A 23,214-nucleotide genomic window follows, 5' to 3' on the forward strand; every position below is an offset into this window, starting at 1 on the left:
TTGATCTGGAATATCACAGAATCATAGAATTGTTTGGGACCTTATAGAGGTCCCAACTCCCTGCCAGGGGCAGGGACACCTCCCACTAGACCAGGTTGCTCACAGCCCCATCCAGCCTGGCCTTGATATATACTGAGGATTAGTTACTATAACTTTGTACTGTTCTGAAATAGATCTATTTTATTTTTTATTGCTAAACAAAAATGAGTAATTTTTAAATTGCTATAGGCTGAATTTGAAGCATGGTCACAACACAGATGACCGACCTCTTCAAATACTTGGTTGTACTTTAAAGGAATCATATTAAAATATAATTTAGATTATAACAAAAAGAAACAAATTCTTAAGGGACATCTAGATTAGATCCAGTGCAGTGTACTGCAATATAGAGCTGAATGGCAGAATAAGATGCTTCTTGTATTCACAGTATATCTACAACTCCCACTGAAACTTCCTGATCTATCTCTAATCCAAAAGATCAGAAGGCGTCTTCAATAGCAGACTACTTCCCACACCCTGTACTTCCTGACCGCTGTGTAACAAGGTGTGTGTGTGTGTGTGTTTAAAACTTATTCCTATACTCTACAAGAGTACAGAAAGAAGAGATTACTTTGCAGCTGCTTAAGTGCCTCTTTGCCAACAGTGATATACTTGGTTTAGAGGGATATGACAAGGACGAAAACAAGGACAACTGTCATCTAACTCCATTACACCCACCTAGGCTGGGAGAGTTTGGGAATTTAAAGGTGTTGATCTTCAGCTTCACTTTCTACTATGAAGTAAATCATCACAAAATAAGCTAAACACATATAAACACAAACAAGCTTGGAAAAGCAGAAACTGTTTTTCATTGGGTTACAAGAAGACAGCATTCTCTTTATAGCTTACTTACACGTACCTTCCCTATGTAAAGGATGGGCTTGTAAAACGTACATGGCATACTATCTAAACGTATTAGTTTTACATAGCATTTTCCCCCACATTTCAAAAATTTCTAAACTCTAGAACAGTCATTTTCAAATATAAACTGGTATTGGACTCAGTTCACTGTTTGGAACTATGGAATATTTTGTGCAATGCCACATAATATGTTCAGTCATCCAACAATTTGAGGTGAAATACTGGCTCCTTTAAAACTGACTGCAAAAGTCCCATCAAGTTACTGAATTTACCTTTTTTATGTGTGTTTGGGGGGGGGGGGCGCGGGGAAGTGTTATTGCATCTCTTGGTCAATATCTAAACATAATATTATTCAAATCTCCTTTGCCAACATACATAACATAGCATGTAGCCTCTCAAACAACAGTAGGAACTCCTGATACTGAGATCAGAACAATATGTATAGTAATCAATAAATAACTTCCTCACAAGATTTACATCTCAATGAAAGCAGAAAAAGTTGATTAATTCATTGTGTTTGTCACAAGAAAAGCCCCCAGATTATCAATGGCAATGTACTGTGAATCTCAGAGTTCAATTGGATTTTTTATCTTGCTAGTTGTATCTTATTTTACTATTTGTTCTCGGATGTTAAAAACACTCTGTTGGAAGCAGTTCAAAAATACATTGTTGGAAAATTGTTAATGCTCTAGTCATACAATGTCATTTTGAAGCTCCCTGGGAATTTAGATTTGCACAGCTTATTAGGATATGACCTTTCCCTTGATTTTTTATTTTAAGATCAAGTTAACATGAAATTTCCCCAGTGGGAGTTGCTGTGTTTCCTTCACAGATAAGGAAAAGAGCAATGGCAACTCTGTATAGAGAGGACTTTCATACATTTCTACAGTACGGACAACTTTGTGGTCTTGACAAACATCCAATGCATTCCTAGAGGTTGAGAGGAAAGTCATGTGGTACATTAACTAAAAAAAAAGAAAAAAAGAAAAAAAAAAAAAAGGAACATAACAAAAGGTATTTCCCTGAATCTTTCACCCATTTTTTTTTTATTTATTTTTTTCTGCAATGTCATTTCAGATTAAACTTTGAGGAATTTTTAAGTCTTACGGTCTCCCTGTATTCAGAGGATCAGGGTAGCACTGGCTGTGAGACAGTGGTTTGTTTCTGTAACACATTCAAGTTCCTTTGGGTGAGCAATCACTATCTCTACAGCACTCTTTTTTTCTTGGTGATTACGGTGTGTCTCACAAATTCATACACTTCAGCATTTCCATGCTTAATATAGTGGCATAATTTTTTCCTGGGATCCTCATAAAGCTGACCAGAGAGCAAGAGGCTGGAAAATTACTTCTCAACAGCTTCCTTTGTGGCACATATGTAGATTGGCTAACAAGAATAATACCTCTGGATTTCCTTGGTGGTCAGTAAAAGAGGTTCCTCTAGAGGCTGACTCAAAACAGCTAAAATAGTCTCTTGCTCCGAGTTGTTCCGTAGATGAGATCTGCCTCTCCCCTTCAGTCTGTGATAGGAGCAGATTATCAACTACCAATAACAAACACTGTTTAAAATATTTAAAATGTTTACTGTACCTAAGACATACATTTGACACTTCTCAGCCTATATCACACTGTGTTGCTGAAGCCCACAGAGATAATTAGGTAAATAATTATAAATTGAATTATGCTTCCTATACCTGAACATTTTCTACTGGTCAAGACTGCAAAAAGCAACAGCTTTTAAAAAACTTTTATCCAGGAGAGGATAATTTGCTCACTTGGCAAAGAGATGGCTAAAAAGGATATTTTGCTCTTTTGATATTCAGGGTAAAAGTTTTACACATTAAGCTTTTTCTAATGCAAATATTTTTGCTCAACTACAGGTAGCTTAATACGAAATGAAACTGTGAGGAAATAAAGTTTATTTATTATTTTTATCCTTTAACTTTTCATATAATAAGTCTGCTGACCTAGTACTTGGATAAGTATTGTGCATATAACGTTCTTATAATAATGCCACATTATAACATAGTGTAACGTAGTCTAATATAAACTCCTCATGATCATATTTGAATGTGATAGCAATGACAAGGCCACCAAAACCCACAAAGATTCAAATTGGTCCTAACTGTTTTAATCTGTAAGGAAGTTCTTCTTAGAGAAAATGAATTTCGATAAAACTGGAAATACTGTCTGCAACTCATAGCAGTGATGCACATTGTCTGCTGTAATTTCAGCATACAATCAAAGTGCGGTCCTTTAAGTCTTCCTGCAACAGCGGTTAGTTAACAAGGCGATGTCCCCATTAGTTACATTTGCATTTCAAGAAGCAGCCCTTCCTCTTTCAATGAGGGACAAGAGGTATTGGTTTACTACTCTAACAAGCAAGTAGCAGACAGTCTTAAAAACAATTTAGATTATATGCAGACTGTGGGAGTTAATTTGCAATTGATGCAAGGCTAATCTGCCTCTCTTGGGTAAGTACAAAGTCATTATCTACATTACTGGTTAAAGACCTCCATGAAGCGTATGTATCTGACAAAAAGAGTAAACAAATCCAAACCGATGAGATTTACTGCATAGAGCTGTAGAGTACGCTGATAAAACTTTTCTGCAAACAAATCCACAGAGTTTTTAGAAAAATGCAAATAATAATGGAAAAAAATACCAGCTGAGAAGAGCAAATTTACAGGATGAAATCTGTTGGCTAACCTAACTTCTAATAGAGGAGTGTATCAGCAGGCACCTTTGAAAAGTGATTCAACAGAAATTGCCTATCTTTTTCTATTCTGGTGACACAGAGTCTCAATGCAGATGCCTAGTGTAGGCACCAAAAGTTTATTTACAGAGGGCAGGACTGAACATTTCATGTGAACACATTCAGAGCATGATAAAGAGCTTTGTTTCCCATTAGTAATTTAAAGAATTGTGATTTGGTACTCCCAACACACCTATAATTGAATTCCTCAGTCATAAAATCACTGGTGCCAAACAAGTTCAGATATCTTTTATCAAGCCTCTTTTTTTCTTGTCATTTGTTAACATATTTATTATGGAACTTTTCTTGTTTTTATAGATACATTTGCTTTAGTTATAAATTAACCCTGGAATTTACTCTACCAGAGGCCACAATCTGCAGCTTTTTTGTTCTCTTGAAAAAGCTTCAGGCTTTATGAATTTATTATTTGGAACTATTTAGTATAACAATTGGTGGTTCAAATACAGGGGAAAATACATTTCAAAAGACTGAAAAAGTTATTAAGAATAAACTGAATACATTTATCTGTTTTTCTAAGCCTTCTTTTCTATAAGTCATGATTAATTTACCAAAAGGGAACATATCTGACCATGGGATTTCTGGTGCTTCCAGTTCGCTGTGGTAATGTTAACTAAGATAGAGTCTCACATTGTGAAAGGTCTTTCTAAGAGTTCCATATTTCAGTCACTTCAGAAGATGGCAAGATCCTAAAAATACTCAGAACTTAGATTCAATTGCAATTTGAACCATATTATGAAAGCATTAATAGTATTTAACTGTGATTTAAATAATGACTATTAAAATACTAATTTCTCATTGATAAATATAATCCCAAAGAAAGAAGGCTGATAACGTTTGCTGTTCCCTAATGTGTGCCTTTATTGGTCTTTCTCTATTCACTCCCAGTAGCTTTTGAAAACACTGGCTTATTTCAGCCAGATTTGACTCCAAGGTTTTTATCAAAACATGACTAAATTGTTGTTAGATGAACAGTTTGAGCTCACCCTGCAATAAGGAACAGAAAATCCACGTGAAAAATCCATAAAAAAACCATATCCACAGGAAGTTAATTTCATTGATTCTACTGTTCAAAGAACAAATTGCATAAGGATTTGAAGGAATAATACTCTTTTAACAGTCAGGATAATGCACGTAGTATTTCCTTTATTTTCCATCTGTACTACTCTTACCTTCATTACAAATCATTTGAGGAATTTGATTTGACATAAACACACCAGATATCCTCTTTTTTTCTTTTTAAATTTATTTTAATGCATTTTAATTTTTAATTGCTCCACTTTGGAAAATCTTTGTAAGAGCAGCAATTTGAAAAGATATGCCTTCAAGATTCAGAAAACAGGAAATGATCTTCAGGAACTTTGCATTTCTGGATTACTCTTCCTGATCCAGTTTAGACTGGCTGTGGTCATGCTGTTGCGTACACTGCATGTAACAGGACAGTGACTTGATCCAGTTTGTGGTGGGTTAAAAACAGCACTGCCCTGTTTTTAAAAGTTACTTTCAAAATTACTCTAATTAAGAATAATGCTGAGTAACCCTGGGGTATTTTTCTGTGTAAATAGTTTTCATGCATTGCTTTCCCCCCTGCCACCTCCAGTCACCCATATTTAAGACAATGTTAATGCCTAAAATTTTCTACTTGTTATTCTTGACATTTAAAGTCATTTTTTTTTGAAGTTAAATATTATAATTTTGATCTTAATTTGTGCTTTCTGTCTCTGGTGTATAATCTTTTTATTAGTAAGCTATAGCATAGTACTCTTCAAAAATATTCTTACTCTGTATTTCTTCTTGAATGGTTTTTCTTTTTAATTACCTATAGTAGTTCCTTGCCATATCTTTGTTATATCTTAACAAAATATGCTATTTTCTGCTCCTTTAACTGAATCAACAGTGACATTGTTAAAATCCTTTAAGCTATCAAAATATTTATCAGCTTTTTAAACAGAGATGAAATTTTAAATAGTGGCCACATTGTCAAATGTTTTAGATCAACTCTTGTTCAACTCTTAAGACGTGTTCATCTTGTTTAGAGTTTACCATTCTGTGCTTTCTATTTAATAATAATAATAAACCTTGGCTATTATTTATTGATACTAATGGGGAAAATAAACTGGTCTGATTTAATTCTAATATTCATTTGTAATCTCATTCAAATCAATGAGATGATGGGCGTAAAGGTCAGACTGCATTGACTACCCTGAAGGATCAGACCCATAAAGTTATACACAAGTAGAACCATCTACTCTCACACCTTGTGTACACATTTCATAACTTTGTTTGCTCTGTGTACTTTCACTTGAGCCAAAAGGAATTTTCAGAGCAAACAGGTTGTAATGTATTCTCTAAAGGTGAGTTACAGTGCTGATTATCTGTAATTCCTGGAATGGACAGTAGGACATTTTTTTTTTGTTTGTTTGTTTAATTTCATATTTTTCAGAGTATAAAACGACTATGTCATATAAACACATTTCAGTAACATCTGCTCAGGACAGATACCTAAGATGTATACGTATAGAGAGAACTCTGCCATCATGCAAAACAAGCTCTGCTAACAACCTGACCCTTTACCAGGGGTTAGAAAAGAATGTTGGGAGTATTTTTTTTTTTTTAAGATTTTTTGGGGTTTATGTCGTATGCTCTTTCATTTATTTATATGACAGCCAAATGGACAGACAGCATAAAATAAATGGCATACAGATTTTCTTTACATAAATGCCAGTGGTCTACTACCTCTATTTTGCCAGGTATTCAACTCCTATTTCTTCTTTGTAAGTTTGCAAGCTTATGGCAAAAGATCTCCAATTTATAATTTATTAATTTTTAGGGCTAAAATTCTATGAATGGAACATCAAGCACAGCTCTTCTTGGTCTGTTGGCAGGAAGACACTTAAAAGGTAATTATAACAAATTGAGAGACATTTAGTTTCAGCTATACTAATAAACAGAAGAGTACCAGGATGCTCACTCTGGCTGTATTTGTCTTTTCATAGTCAAAATGGGGTGGCCATATGGCCATACTTAAAGGCCTGTTGCGAATGGTCACTCGTCCATGCTAACTCTCAAAGTGTTCCTTGAAAGCGTTTGAATGACTGTTAGCTGGATGAGCTATAACTGGACCAGGGACAATTCTGATAATTTAGCCATTTAACTATCCACTTCCTGAGCCTGTGCACGAGTTTTGGCACTTTTTAATTTAATGGTTTGGATTTGGCCTTTGAGTTCATTTAGACTTCTCTGAGTCCAGGGAGTAAAAATGCCCCCACTTTTTTTTTTTTCCCCTGTTCAAATTCACTGTGTAATTTAATTTTTTATCAGTTCTTCCTAAATATGGTGCCACTATCTGCCTGTGAGCTGGCAATGTGTGTAGTAGTCTTAGCTTTCAGGAAGGAGAAGCATACAATTCTGAAGGCACTAAGCATCAGTGTGAATGTGAATAACCCTCTAGAACTCCCATAAATCTCACCAAATATGCATTTCCTTTGTACACCCTTTTATTGAGCACTAACATAAAATGTATTGAACTATTTTTCCCAAACTGGCATTTCATTCCAGTGAAACATTGTGTCTGTGCCAGAAGGAAATGGCAGAGAGGGAAAGCTCGAAAATACAAGCTACTTTCTTGATCCTCACACAGACAAAATGAGTAAAATTATCAATTTCCTGTAATTATCATCTAATAGAAGCATTTACCTATCTATCTTAATGTCATATGAAAGCATAAGAAATATTTTGCTGTTTCAGAAATTCACAACATAGAATTGGCAATATTACAGCCAACTGGAAACTGCTTATTATTTACCTCATCAGATTCTCCCGCTCTGAGAAGAGGTAACAACATATACTGGATACAATAGCCCCCCTGAAATCACCCCTATGAGCTAAAACAATCCTATAGTTGTAGAACTAAAAGCCCCTGTAGTTGTAGAAGAAAACTGACTATTCTTCAAAGGTACATCCTCAAAGGGCATACGGGAACCTGTTAATGAATAAACGGCTTGTAGAAGATGAAGGCAGAAACATCCTGGGGAGTCTGCCAGTATCTCTTCCCAATATAAAACTCATCTTTGCCAGAGATTGTTCTTTTTTTTTTTTTTTTTTTTTTTTTTTTTTTTTTACCCTTTTTCCCCCAATTCAGTTTCAGAAAGTCTCATCCAGAAGATGCTTTCTTTGAGTCATACAACAGTTTATTTGATATACTGGAATCAGAAAACAGTTTTGCTCACTATTTTGCCTACATTGTCTAAATTTAATTTCCATATTAGTTGTTAAATGAGTGCTCTATAAATCTTGCAATTTCAAACTCCAAAGATTTTTTTTCTCCTATAGAGTAAATGCCAGGTATAATCACTACCTTCATTAGCTCTTCCTGTCAGGGAAGTGGCAACCATATCTGCATCAATTTCTTCTTCCTCCTTGTTTTTTTTTTTTTTTTTCCTGCTTTCCTTCAAGGACAACGAATGTTTTTCTATACTTTCTCTCCCTCTTACACTGGGTCTCTCATGTTATTGACCTCAAACCTTTTCCTCCCTTTATTCTTCTCTTCAAAATGCAGATTTGGGGAGGAAATGGAGAGATGCCCCTACTATCTCTCACTGTTTTCATGTCTACCTTTTTTTAAAAATATATATATTTTTAAATTTGTTGTTTATATCCATTAATTCTGGCACTATAAGGAGATTTGCAGTATAGTTGTTTCATCAGTGACAACAGAAAAGATACCCTCCTGTCTAAGGGTCATGCTTCAGAAGAAATGTAGTATTGCCACATGCTCTATAACATTACGCTATGCCTTCCTGTTAGTGGATAGGGGTGGAGACAGGAATCCGTTGCACAGCCTGCGTCAGAGAATGTAGTCACACTACAGTATATCAAATTTAGCGTATGTACAAGTTATTGTTATTCTAAACTTACCTCAGACTTCAGCAATATTCACTGCCTGTTCTCCTGTCCTTAGTGACAGGAAAGCTGTCACTTGTTGTTAGCATATCAGACAGTTCCTGTTCTCAAAGGAGTAATAAATAAGCCTAGATTTAAAAAACAGAACTTGGGCAGAAAAAGAACAATGAATAGGATGCCAAAATACAGTGAAAGACCACTTTATGGCATTGTCAGCATATCTCAAACCAAGAAAAGCTGAAAATCTCATAAGAGACCAGAGAGAAGAATTCAAGAAGGCTCCAACAATAAATTTTAAACTTTGAGAAAGAAATTCAAACATCTGTATTGTTAAAGAATTTCCCTGCTTTTAGTATCTTATTTGGCAAACATCACAAGAGCTAAACCAAGCAAAAGGACAAAGTCTTAGCCAATCTTCCCACTGCCTTCCTTTAAATAATTCATTTATTTAATTAATTAATTTCCTTTCCTAACATTCATTAAGGACAGCTTTTTCACTTTTCCTCAACTCTCTTCTCTGCTGAGCCCACACTGGCCTTACATCCCCGTCTTAGTCCCCCACTGCGCTGATACTACAACGTACTGCCCAGCAGTAGCCTCTATTACAAATCTTCTAACTGCTCCACTGTACCACAGAGTCAGTGCCTTAACCTCACATGTCACTGCATAAATGTTGCTGTGGATAGTTTTGTTTGCAAAGCAGAACACTTTCTTGATAATATTGTTTGCTATTAAAAAAAAAAAATGAGAAAAAGATACAGAGCGTACAGAGTGTTTTTCTGGGTTTTCATTAGATCTCCCACCTACTTAATAGTGGCACCCTGATGACCCAAAAAAGAATGAAAAGAAGTGCATGACTTCCACATCCTCAGTATTACAACACAAAAAGATGAAACAGCATATTATGTATAATGCAGTGGATTTGCATTAAAAATGTCTTTCTTAACAAAAGTGTGACTCCTTACAAATTTGACAGATTCTGTATTCCAGCGCAGAGAACAATGGAAACGATGGTAGTCCGATAGACACAGGCTCACTTCATAATGAGGCCCTTACTATGCACTATGACATTAGCATGCTTAATTGTTTTTTATATATATAAATTAAAACACAAAGGTGTGTTTGTGGGAAAAGTGTATTTTTGGATTAAGACTTTCATTCCCAAAATTTTCAAGATGTGTCTACAAGAAAATATCTTTACCAGGGGAAAAACATGATCTTGATACAGAAGGGTTTTCTAGTACTTCAAGAACTGTCAAGAATTCCTGCCTACATCAATTGTGCTATAATCACAATTCCTTATGAAATCAGTAATCCTGATCAAAGGTAATTCCTTCCTTGAATCTAATTATCTGTCAGAAAGTAACATCCATAACTTGATGTTTCATGCTATCTAGCCTGAGTAATAACCTGAACCCATGCGATGATTTCAAATGTGTATTCTGTACAAGGTGCTGGACTACTGTAAAAAAAAACAAAACACTAAATGAGATATTGTGAACATAATTAATATCCGCCGCACCCAATTTAACTGGGTAACGTTAGCCAGCCTGATCACATGAGGCAGACCCAGAGAACAAGTCTTTGGGCAGTACCCAAAGGAAACTGTGCAACGAACCCTCTGGGGTCTCTTATTCATCATGCCATAATGTTCTCTGCATCACAAAAACAATTAACTAGTTCAAGACAAGAGGCAAACTCCTATCATAACTAATACTCCAAGAAGCCTGAAAACTAGAACCAAGATCAACTGGAAAGATAAACATGGGAAGCAAGGGGACAATTTGCTTGCATTTTTTAAGTGCACACATCACAATAACAAAAAAGTGATCTAGGAACAAAAACTAAGCTTCCACAGTTTTTTGGGGAAGTTATTTTGCATTGTCTTAATCATGAGAAATGCTTTAAAACCACTGTCAAAAATCTGGAACCTTCAAAGTAAATTTTCAATGTCACTTTTTTATTCCCTATTTTAAATTCAGTACCTGTGATAGTAACCTTTTGTAATACTGATTTTGAAACTTACTCTACAGTTAATCATAACAATTCATACTTAGCGGAGATCTTTACTAAATAATCCACTCCAGGCTAATTTAGCAATTCTGGCACTAACTCCAGAATGAATGTAAAAATAGAAAAAAAAAAAAATTAAAAATTAAAAATCCAGAAAAGAAATGACCCCCACTTTTAAATTGTGCTTACTTCATTCAGAGAACTGATTTAATGCTAAATCCTTTTGTTCTAAATATAGCTTAGTTTCATCGTTTATCATCTCAAACATCTTCAGCAACAGCTGGAAATTCTGAAAGTGAAAGCATAGTTGCAGAACTTTTGTTTCCATCCTCTTTAATCATGTTCTGGGCAAAAACATCAAAAATCTACACTTTCATATGAGAGTTTTATAATATGTTAGTCATTTGCCAAACTACTTTATGCTGACTGTTACTAAGGGATATTTAAAATAAATAAAATAGTAGACTGCTATTCATAATATTTCTAATCACTTAAAATCATACATGCTAACATGTCTTAATGCACAAATCAGGCATGTTAGATATGCATAGTTTAAATGCAAATGATGGCATCCAGGAGATGATAAAGAAGAAACACAGTAGCAATCTGACAGAACTTAGTTCTCCAAGAATTAATTCCATCCACTATCAGTAGTTAACTTCAGCAGATTCAGAGGAACAGCTACATTGCTAGGTCAGTGAAAGAACTTTGCTTCACATATCCTACAAGCTAGAAAGCAAATAACAGACGTTTTCATTGTTCTGGAGGGAACGAGCAACTCAGCCTCTTCAAACTTTCTCATGATTCAATCAAGTATGGTCCTGAATAAGGTTAGAGAAAACATAAAATTCTGTGCAAACAAAGCACCCTTTTGCCCTCACACACTGCTGTACTTACTTATCTACAGGTATCTCTGGGTGTAACTAGAAATAAAATTTGGCTTTATATATTTCAAATTCTTAGGTAGGATTAGAAATCAATTTAGCAAGATACCACACTCTAACAAGCGTCTATTAAGCTTAAAAACTGAGATTTCGCATAAAATTTTGTAGCTGAAATATCACTGTAGGGAAGAATGAACAGAAACTCCAAGTAAAACATATTCAAGATGAAAGGATAAACTCTTGAGTTTTATTTACTGTAGACATAAAGAAGTCAGAACCTAAACCTACCATGAGGAAATATGTGCGTTATGAAAGGCAGTAAATAGAAGTGGCTGCATTTTTCCACAAGCCCCCACATTAGATAGCACCACAAAGCACCAGGCCTAGGTAGTAAAACCTGTTTTTCTGACCACCCCTACTAGAAGATCTTGGTGTGAGTGTTAAAGCCTGTAATTAACATTTTTCTTTTCATAGTTCCTTTTTTTGGTGTAACAGATTGACTCTTTTGGTAGTCTGACATATGTTTCAAACCACCATGGTTGAGAAACATCAAAATATTCCCCTAGCATAAATATGAAGAACGTATATCACTCTATTTGTATATAGATAGCAACCTACGCTGAAAACCTCCCAAACTTCAAAATTGCTGCTGCACAACTGTGAATAGTTACAGCAGTTACACAACACCTCTGTTCAATAAATCTAAACAAACACACAAGTACTATGGACTTACAATGCAATATTATAACATAAAATCCTGTTTTATGCAATGTACTGTAATCACATCTTGTGTAAAAAGTTTAAGACCAGATCATAATTGGGCAGGGCTACTTTGTGCAAATATGAAATTCTCTGAAAAGTAATGTGCTTAAACTCAGTGGAAAAACACGAGACTCAATAAGAACATTTCCATCCCTCTCACTTATTCTATATAAGTAGTACATGACAGCTAAAACTGTATGCAAAATAACATGTTCAGAACTATAGAAATGCACACAGGTGAAGTCAGTTGAATTGTAGCTGGAAGTTCCCTATAAAAAAGGAATAGGATTCTGGCAGAAGGGAGTCTGAAATATGTCACAATCAGATTTGTGATAAAGAGGAAAGACATGATTCCCCCATGGAGCTCATGGAATTATCATCACTAACGATCCGTAAAACAGTGTGAAGTTTCATGTTTTCCTCCCCTAATAGCTGTTACAAGACCTCAGATTAGAACGCATGCCTGATTTGAGGGCCTAGAATAAACTAATCCCAACTGTAATGTCTGTACCAAAATGTCACTATTTCACTTACAGTTAAAATACATTAAGAAATTGATCAGACAAATTCTAGAACAAAAGGAAGACAAATTTACCATTCCTGTTTTACTTAGATTTCTTAAACAATTTAAAGAAAAAATACCTAGGGTTTTTGCTGTAATATATATCCACGGTTATTTCATTTCAGCCTTTTAGTCTCACTGGGCAAACAGCAACTCCTTTAGAGTTGGGACCTCTATGTTCTGTATACTAAAACCACTGACTGACTTCAGTAGTGGAAGCAAGCCGCATACAGGACATTTCAAACACTGCATGTAGATGGCAAACCTGACCCCAATGAAACATCAGAACCTCCACTGACTTAAACGAAGCTGGGACTTCTTTTCTAGCCTCTGTGCATCTTCCAATAAACCGACGTGACCCTTTTTGATACAGTGGAATGTTCTCTGTATGTCTCTGTTTGGATATTGTCCAATATTTATCACACTGTGTTATCTCATGTTATATATAGACTTTCTACATCACTGAGATAAGCAGGAAGTCTTTCCATAACATAGGGTTAATACGTTACCTGTGCACACATGTGCCCTAGAAGTATGTGCACAACAATACATTCATCACGGCGTTCATCAAGCACACTTGTGCCTGAACATACATACAGAAAGCTACGTAAGCTTTGTGTTTTTTAAATTGCTAATTATCAACCAGCAGAGTAGACTTTGGGATTCATAGACTTGAATTCATAGACTTTGTCCTGAATGTGCAGACTGCATGGCATGAAGGTGATCTGCTTAGTCATGAGGGAAGGGGGTGGCTTATGCAAGTCCACAAAGCATCATCTGGTAGTTGGTTCCAGAAACATACAACCTGGTTTTTGATGTAGTTACATATCTTCCTGATTTCTAAGTAGGATTTCTTTTGCCTCTTTACAGTGAAGGCCAGTGAAACAGCAATAGATAATAAGGTGCAGCTTGGAAGTCTTCTTTTGCTGAAAGTTACTGCATTTATCGTAACAAATATACCTTAGTTTTTTCCATTTGTAATGATACAGTTTAGAATCTGTTACCATTGTAACAATCTGTTACTGTTATGAGCATAAATCAAAACACTGAACATGTGAATTAAATTTTTTGCATCAGTCTCACTACTACATCATGTCTCCATTGCAAATATGTAACTGTTTGCATTCTCGTTTCATAGATCATATGGTATTAAGGACAGGGAAAACCTTTTTGTTTGACTGAGTACCAAATGGCCCAAACTTTGACCAGGCTGCTAGGCATTACTTCAATACAGGTAATTAAAAATATCTATATAGTTCATGTATCACAAATTTTAATAGGAGAATGATGCAATTGTTTAGTTCAACTCAGTTCAAGCACTCAGTTCCTGAGTGGTTCAGGAGGGGACAAACAGGCCAAATAATATGCTGGAAGGTGAGCTCAAAGGGGGAAGAAAATTTGAGTGTGATCAAGTTGTCTTAAGTTCTGTGAAAGCTTTGAGATATTCAGACTACAGATTAGGCCTTGCTTTTTTTTTCTTTCCCTCCTGGATTAAAAAAAATAATAATAAAAATAAATAAATAAATAAATAAAGCAGAAGATATTTGCCTTGTCGTGTGAGAAGAGTGAGAAAGAATAACTAAAAAAGACAAACTATATTTTGTTAAAAAAAAAAAAAAAAAGGCAAAAAAACCCACACCACTGGGTCAGGGTGGCGGTGTGGAACCAGTGAGAGAAACGCAAGAAGTTTATCATTTAATGTAAGATTCAATTTATGTTTCATGCTCATGGGAATCTGAATATCTGAAGACAAATCTTACGGCTCTTTCATTTTTGTTCAGTCTTGGGAAAGCCTCTGCAGGCAAAAAAAGAGGTGGCAGTGGGGATTTTTTCCAAGTGATCCATAGCAGTTAAATGAAATCCTTAAGACCTGACCTGTTACTGGGAAATCCCAGCTTCTGTTTGTGGCATGGGTACGCAGGACTTGAGTATAACAATGCTCTCTTGCTTTGTATTATTTCTAACTTTTTCTTTTGTCAGGCCACAAAAAGTTAACTGACACACAGTGAACACTTGATGTAAAGTACGTGCAAAGTAGATCCCTAACATTAAAAAAATATAGATCATTATGGAAACACAGTACAGAGTAATTAGCACTCATCTATTATGATGCTACGTTGGGACAGAGTCTGTTATTAAATAAGTCTACCAGTGATTTAAAAATGAAACTAATAACAACAACTAATGGAGAGTGTTGTGTCCATGACTTCAGAAGTACCCAGTGTGGAGAACTTATAATTGTATTTTAATTTCTCTTGAGTAACTGCACTAGAAACTGTTTTACAGTATGCCAGAAGATAGTATCGGGATAATTCTTGTGACAAAAAAATAGAAAAAAAAATCAAATTCCAAATATCAAATATGCATAACTAACAATTCACATATAGGCTACAAAAACTGGCTAGTAAATATATTTGATGCCATTCTGAACAGAACATACATGTAAAACAAAAAGGAAACCTCAGAAATCAAGACGGAAAAAAACTATGATAGATACATTTCATTATTTAATCCAGCCTTTCACAAGGCAGAGTTTTCTTTCTACTTTTAAGCTTTTTCCTGTTTTTACAGTATAACTTTCTTCAAAAGTCATTTTATGAGCCATTGCTAGAAGTACTGAATTATACTGCTAGTAATTGAAGTGGGACCCAGATTTGTTTTATTGGTTTAGACATGGACTTATGGATGTCTCCAAAAATTCATAGAAAAGAGTCAGACTTAGAAACAGTATTGATACTGGATGTTTTTAATCAGTATCATAAGGAAAGCTAAAAGTGGCATAGCTTCAATGTTCATCAGCTACTTTCTAATATCTTGCTACCTTCATTTTTTGTGATATTTCATTATACGAAATATAAATGCATTTCGGAGGAGAAAGAGAATTATTTGTGTAATGACCATATTGTAATGGAAGTTTCACTGAGTGCTGATGTGTAATAAATGGTAACGTCCAGGAACCTGACACAGAGGCATTGCTAAACACATCCAATCTTTAGTTAGTTAATGAGATATTTAACAAAACTGATGCCTAAGAACATTCAAATTCAAGCACCGCCTGTGTAAAAAAACCTTTGAATTACATTTATGATTGGTTATCATTCAAACTCCATGCCAATTACTTTTTCAATTTTCTCTCCCCTTGACAAGTTCATGCTTATATTGCACCACATGCCTTAACACACTGCTTAGACAGATTTCTTTTAATCTTATAATTAAATCTCTACACAATTTTTGAAGCTATTTTTTGTGATGGCCAAAAGAATAATGATGTCAAACACCACTTCACACAATAAATTTTGATATTAATGGGAGCACAACAGAGGAAGGCTCTTTCCCATGGACAGCACTGAGTATCATATGTCATACATGGTGTACACTGGAAAATTTTAGTTAACTAGTAACAAACTATAGTAACGTTTTAAAAGCTAAATTACTGATTAAATTATGGAATAGTTGCTACCAAAAATGTACATATTTATATATTTTTGTTTTGGATACTCATTTTTAAATGGAATGCTACAATCACGTTCCACAGCAAAAGCTTGTTCAGAGATGAGGCAGCTGGTCACAACTACGAGGCTAGCCCACAGCCTCAGGTATTTCAGGGTCACTTGTAATCGATCCTTCTGATTTAAAGGAACCTAGAGCCCACAGCTTGTGGAGAAATTGATAATTTCCTGAGCTTTTCATCAGAGTAAATACCAGTCTTACGTCACTGATTATTAATAAATACATCACTGTTAAGTCAGCATTGTATGGTCATGTGTACACAGTGCTGTGAAGTTACAACACCACAGGAACTTGCACTCTCCAGTTGTAGAATACCCTGGAGAGAAATGACACCAGGAAGATTACAAAATGCTCCTGCAAACCTGAGGCATGCCATCAAGACATAATACATTTCAACACAGCATCTCGGCTGTTGCAGGCTCAGGAAGGCTCCCTGACTTTCTGCGGTTGAGAAATAAATAATAAAAAGAAGAAAAACCAAAACCACCAACCAACGCTCTTCATTCATTACGCGAATTGGCCAGGTGAGCACCAGCAGCTCCCTGGCCTCTCCTCTCTCCTCACGCAGGACCGGGCTGCGCTCTGCCCGCGGTGCCTCCATCCCGGCGGGGCGCGGATGCTCCCTGGGCTCCCCCGGAGGGCGGCAGCCCCCAAACCCCAGCCCCCAAGCCCGGCTCCAGCCCCTGCCCCCGGGCGGCAACGCGCACCTGGATCCTCGGCGCAGGGCTCCCCCTGCCCGCCCCGTCCCCTCAGGCGGCCCCCACCAGCGGCGGAGCCGTGTCCCGGCAGCCCTCCTGCCCCCCCCCCAGGGCCGTGCCTCGCGTTCCCTAACTCCTGCTCCTATCCCCTCAGCCCCGGGAACACCCCCAGAAGCCCTTTTGCCCTCGAAGCCCGCCCGGTCCCCGAGCATCCCCACCGGTTCGGTCCCCCTGTCCCGGGGCCGAGCCCGAGCCCTGTCCCCACGCCGGGGCTGCTCCGCTCCCGCCTCAGGCGTTTCCCCTCAGCCCCTCCTCGCCCCCAGCCGCAGCGCCCCTCAGGAGCCCGCGGCTCCCCCCTCAGCCCGCGGCTCTCCCCGCGCCCCCCTCGCCTCAGGGGAAGGTTCCTCCCCCTCCCCCGGTAGCCCGCACTGACCTGGTGCTGTCAAGTCTCAGCCGGGGACACTGTTCCCTTCCAGCGGGATAAACTCCCCGGCCCGGCCCATCCTACCGGCCAGGCGCCGCCTCCCCCGCCGCTGCACCGCCCCCCGCCGGCCCACCCGGCCGTCGCCCAGGGGCGAGTCGACGCCGCGGGCCGGGGCTCGGGGCGCTGCGCGGGTCGGGGCTCGCGCCGGGGCCCTTGGCGGGCTCCGAGGAGGAGGAGGGGGAGGGGCAGGGGCAGGGGCTGAGGTACGGGACTCGGCTGCGGCCGCCGGGAGATGGACGGGAGAGGTGGTGGACGCGGAGAGGGAACGGGTCAGTGAGGAGGAGGCGCGCCTTCCCCTTCCCCTGCCCTTCCCCTTCAGACCCCGTGCGTTCACCCGAGCCGGTTCCCTCCGGGTCCGTGCCCGTTAAGCGAAATCACAAGCGTGTACCTTGCGTGAGGGCAGACCGCGGGCCCTGAAGTGGTTCTGGAATTTGATCTCTGCTCCCTGTAATCTCCTGTAACTGAAAATTTAGTTTTTCCGGCTGCTAACTGCTTTCTCTTTTGCATTCCCATTCTCCTCCAGCTAACTCCTCTCTGCGCTGCGGGTAGTTGGTTTGGTCACCTCGCGTCAGTTTGCATCCTACTGTGACAGGAGTAAATGCTTTTCTGAAAAGATTCTTAGCAGTAACGGAGGTAAATGAAATTCTTTTTCCCCCCACTTATTTAGCTACAGACCCTACCCCCCCCTTCCCTCTCAGGAATGCAGAGAGAAGCGGTATAGGCTATGTTCGGTAAGTCTCAAGACAGAGCAAGTTCAAACAAGCATGTCACCTCCTTCTATTTCACCCTTAGATTCTTTTAAAAAGAAGTTAGATGTTAAAAGTAAGTCATAAGATCAACAACCTTCTTCAGAGAGTCATCTTGTAAGTCAAGATGCCCCAGGATACAACAGTTTATCTTTAAAAACCCTTGATCTCTTGGACATCATTAGAAGATTCAGAGGATCCTAAATTTGCCTCATTATGGTTCTTAGTCATCAGGCATTTTGAAAGAGAGTCTCCGTTTGCTTTATTATTTGTATACTGAAGGCAATTTATAGATTAGAGTTGAGTACGTCAAAATACCTGGTTGACTTATAGATACTAACATTGCCTACAGCTTTTTGTTTATGAGAACAATCTCTGTAGAGGCTTGAAGACTCGTGTTAATTTTTATGAGAATTATCTATTTGTATGGGCTTGAAGTAAGCATTACTTCTGTCTTGACATATCAAGCATTTATTTTTTTTTTCTATTTTCCTTCCATCTGGAATTTTTTAGCCCTAGAAAAATGGAATTCTTTTGCTTGTTTTCTTCATCTTTTTTTTTTTTTCCTTTTTTTTTTTTTTATTATTATTATTAAGCTTACTGCAGTAATACCTATTCAGTAGTACACTGACTCAGAATTAGAAGCCAGGGACTGAAAAGAAGTAAAACAAAACCTCAGAATTAGCTCAAGATGCCATGGATGAATAAACAGGCAAATGTGGGTAAAAATAACATACCAATAAAAGATGTTTAAATACCTATTTTAATACTATTTCTAACCACTTTACAACAATATCTTATGAAAAGTTTCAATAGAATATTAAAAGAAGGATCTTAGCTGGACACCTCCACAGAGTTCAAATTTAGCTCTACTGAGAACAGAAACAACACTGTTCTCTGTGCAAACTACTGGAGAATATACCCCTTTAATTTGTCTGATTAATAGAGGAGCTCTTCAAAAAATCAAGACTTTAAAATGCACATTTTAAAAAACTCCATGAAACTGGGAGCATTCCAGAAATTGGCAGGTATTAATAAACGTCTGATTGTGAATATAAAGTCAGACTTTGATGCTAGATTTTTAATAAGTTCATAAGTAAAGTAGGAAAAACAAAACATACTTTAGATTTTACTTTTAATTGTAATAATATTGCATGCACACATAAATAATACTTTTAATTAAGTTCCATGTATGGAATAAAGACATACCCAACTCAGCCCAAAGAAATCAACCAAACTGAGCTTTCAGAGAATTATTACAAATACTATACAATTTTCTTTAAGTTATAAGCATTGTGCTGTTTTAACAAGTTTATCCTTTGAAAAGAATTTGTAGAATATAAAGCAGAGATGTAATATTGGCTTATTATGTACAAATTACTTAGGTTTTGTAAATATGCATTTTAACAGATTGAGACAGGAAAGGAAAAATAAATTACTTAATCTGATTTCCTGCTTAACAACTTTTTATGTAGTGTTTCATGCTGTGTATCTTTTAGAAAGATAGCTAATATTAATTTGAAGATTCAAGGGAAGAATCCTTAAATTTTCTTTGGTATTCAAAAATATACTTTATTTATGATTTGAATTCTTTATCAACAAAGATAAGTTTTTTCACTCATGGAGATTGAAAGCCAATTGTTTTTTGTATTGGTAAAGAAAGCAGGCTACAAGTACATTATATTTTCTAAAATTAATTCTAGATTTTCTTTTTTCAATAACGAAATGGTAATAATAAAGAAATTTCTTTATCAATTTCTCATACGGCTTTTGTGTGCATTATTTGACTGCAGGCTTTTGATTATGGGGACTGTCTGCCCTGCTATCTGAATGAATTCCCAGGTTTGGCTGGGACCTTTAAGCATTATGAAACAAGAATGAAATGTCAGGCTCAGGCCTTCCTGAATCACGGGTAATTCTCTAAATTAAAAGACAAGCAGAAAAGGGCCTCAACATCAGTTCTAATTTTCAGGTTAGATGATAACTTGTCTTCAGAAAAGATCAATTTTACTTTGTTTTACTTACTGGTTCTAAAAGCATTAATTAATTCTTTTCACGTGGAAGAAATGGCAAATCTTTTGAAGTCTGATGCATCTGAAAAAAAAGATTTTATTTCTGTGCTTTGTGTATACTATTTATTCATTTTAATTATTAAGAAAATTTGAAGCAGATTGACTTGAATTATACGGCAAAAATAGTCCCATTGAAATGAGAAAGAGTACTTTGGGAATCTTGGGATGGATAAGGGTATTGGTATGGCCCAAATAGTCTGTCTTCAACAATTTTATTTTTCTTTCTCATCTTAATGAAGGAATTTTTGTGCAACTGATTCTAAGGTATGCCAGGTAGGTCTTGAAAAGGGTAGAAATCTTTTAAGGATACGGAGGTGAAAAATGTATACGCCTTCCTGTCTCTGCAAATATACTAGTTTCATATTTACTTAATTATTTTGATGTTTCCATTAATGTCTATGCTTTAGGTCTCCAGGTGCATTACAGAAGTTTAAAATCAGAAATCACACAGTGTGTCCCATCTCGGTATACTGGAAAGAATGAAAAATTATCTAGCCAAGCGTAACATCTAGAGGGCAATCTCATACTCCAGCAGTGTGACTATAAATCTAGCAGTCAGAACAGTTCTGGCTGTGTAAATTGCATTGTTTTAAAGTAAAGGGGTTTAAGTAAGCTATGAAACTATTGTATTGCTGCATTTTTTACAGTTACCCTGTCTTCTTTATCTTGGGTTATGTAATTTTTCAATTTACATAGACGCTGCTCATTTATTGATAACAAGAACTTTGCATTAGCATATCTTATTCTCTCTTTACTGGCAGTTTTTGGTCTTCTGGGAAGATAATGTTTGCAATAAGTATTTCATAATATTCTGCCACATGCCTATCTTCAATTTTCACATTCTTTCTATATTACTTGAAGGAAATCAGGAGTTTAAACTGCAATCCGTGGAGTTTTATACGGAAATATTAAGTGATGGTGGAAGACTGTTCCCTTGGTATGATTCCAAACTCTCTTTGGAGATCGCCCTACAGTATTGTACTGCATTCTAGCATGCTGTGCCTTGGATCCAGCAAAAGTGATAGGACTAGGCATAATGCAGATTTTTTGTAGATAACTGTTGAGCGGGTCAAAACAAGAACCCTTTTAACTAAAAATGATCCTCCTTTTCCTGAACCTTGAAGCTCAGATAAAAAGAGATCAAAATCCAAATCATGCCTGCTTTAAATTCTGTAAAGCCAAGATCACACCAGACTGCCTACCTCTAATTATAATGGTTTATTCATTATCTTTGGTCTTTCCCCAACTCTCAACTTCTCTGATTTCTTTCTGTCTTGAAGAGAATAACTTTTCTCTGGGATTGTCTGGTTCTTCTGAAATAGGATATTGTCTTCATGTTATAGTCCATTCTGATCAGATGGGTCTAAACTTTGTATCACACACAGATTCCAGACAAAAAAATATAGTTATAAAGAGCTCAAGCATATACTTCTATCCATCAGATCTTTTAATACATCAGAAATTTATTTCAGAAGGAATCATTTTAAAGCAACAAAAAGTTTATGGTCATTTTGAGTTTCATTTAAAAACACCATTTTAGCCTAATTTGTTGTGTGATTAAGTTAAGAGAGATTTATGAATGTAAGTTATTAAACTTTCAAAACTGAGATTTCGACAATTGTACTTGTTTAGACATCTTAAATTAGTAGCTGATGCAACCAAGATTTAGAGTTGTGCTAATATAAGATGGGAAGAGGGTGGCTAGTCTTGTGGTTAAAGCATGGGACTAGCTGCTGAGAGGTCTATGTTCTATTCCTGGTCGTGTCACTGACTTCCTGTGGGTCACTGGCTAAGTCACTTAGCTGTGGCTCATTTTGCTCATATATAAAACGTGAATACTTTTATTACTAAAGTGGCATGAAATGCAAGTCATTAGTATTTATACAATTGTTTTATGCTCATTAATGGACTTGGCATGTAACTGTTTCAGCAGATCAAACCCCATATTCCTAATGTAATTCCTTCCATTCATGTAGTTTGCTATGTCTTCTCGCACAGCAATTCATTGATTCCAGTAAAGACAACTGAAAACTCCTAAGTCCAAAATGTAACTTAAAGTATCTAGAGAACAGTGCTTCCAGGTTCAAACTGAACATTTGTTCAGGAAGAGATTTTAATAATCTTTTTAAGAGTGTGAGAAAGTTAGTTTTTGTGATATTTACTCCCTCATAATTGTTAAAAAAGAATTAACTCCCCCCCTCCCATTGTTTCTTTTGGAGGATCTCTTGGCACTACCATTTCCTATGACCTTTGTCCTGTTTTATAGTTTTTATACATTGTTGTGATGGAATTAATTTGTAATACTATTTTTAAAATCCCTGCTTTTTACATATTTTACCCCAGTCTCCAGGGTGCTCCAGATAGATGTCAGAAATACTGTCGCTCAACTAAATGAGGATTCTGTAGAAAAACAGTATACACAGCAACTGCCAAATCCCAGTGAAAGTCGCTGAATCAAGAGCATCTCCCAGTATACTGTCCAGCCTTAAGGATTAGTTTCTCAACATTTCAGTCACTGTGGGATAGATCTCACAGTGATGTTACCACAACTTTGATTTCCATTACTGAGAGAAACTCTAGAGGATTTTAAATTGAGGAGAATTGACTTGATCTGTCTTTTTCAAATGGCTGGTAGATCAGGTTTATATACTTGCATACTTACAAACATAGGGCAGATGTACATCATCAAGTCTAAAAGAGAATTAGATGCTCAGACAATTATAGAGAGTTAATTATCTTAAATTAAATATCTTCATTAGTCTTTGCAGTAATAGGTTGCATATCTTCCAATAACAAAACCAAAGGCTAAAAAGCAGTGTTTTTTTTTTGTCTTTTTAGTTAATATATATTAATATAGTGCTAAGCATCCTAAAATTATATAACTTTATTAATGTTATTTCTGAAAGAAT

The 23,214-nt window shown here is 36.7% G+C and overlaps 1 protein-coding gene and 1 long non-coding RNA gene across 2 annotated transcripts in view; one reads left to right on the forward strand and one right to left on the reverse strand.

Moving 5' to 3' along the window:
* The window catches only part of PPARG (peroxisome proliferator activated receptor gamma), a 60,184-nt gene extending 42,635 nt beyond the window's left edge, over nt 1-17,549 (reverse strand). Inside the window, exon 1 of the mRNA XM_035337873.1 lies at nt 17,437-17,549. The gene's annotated coding sequence lies outside the window, so the exon portion shown is untranslated. The remainder of the gene's footprint in view (nt 1-17,436) is intronic.
* Nucleotides 17,550-17,679: 130 nt separating this feature from the next.
* LOC118173367 lies at nt 17,680-21,137 on the forward strand. The gene is made up of 3 exons (XR_004754157.1): nt 17,680-17,756; nt 18,011-18,120; nt 20,027-21,137. It is a non-coding gene; the product is annotated as an uncharacterized LOC118173367 (long non-coding RNA).
* Nucleotides 21,138-23,214: the final 2,077 nt, after the last annotated feature.

This window comes from Oxyura jamaicensis, chromosome 12, assembly GCF_011077185.1.
Source record: "Oxyura jamaicensis isolate SHBP4307 breed ruddy duck chromosome 12, BPBGC_Ojam_1.0, whole genome shotgun sequence".
In the NCBI taxonomy this organism is placed as follows: domain Eukaryota; kingdom Metazoa; phylum Chordata; class Aves; order Anseriformes; family Anatidae; genus Oxyura; species Oxyura jamaicensis.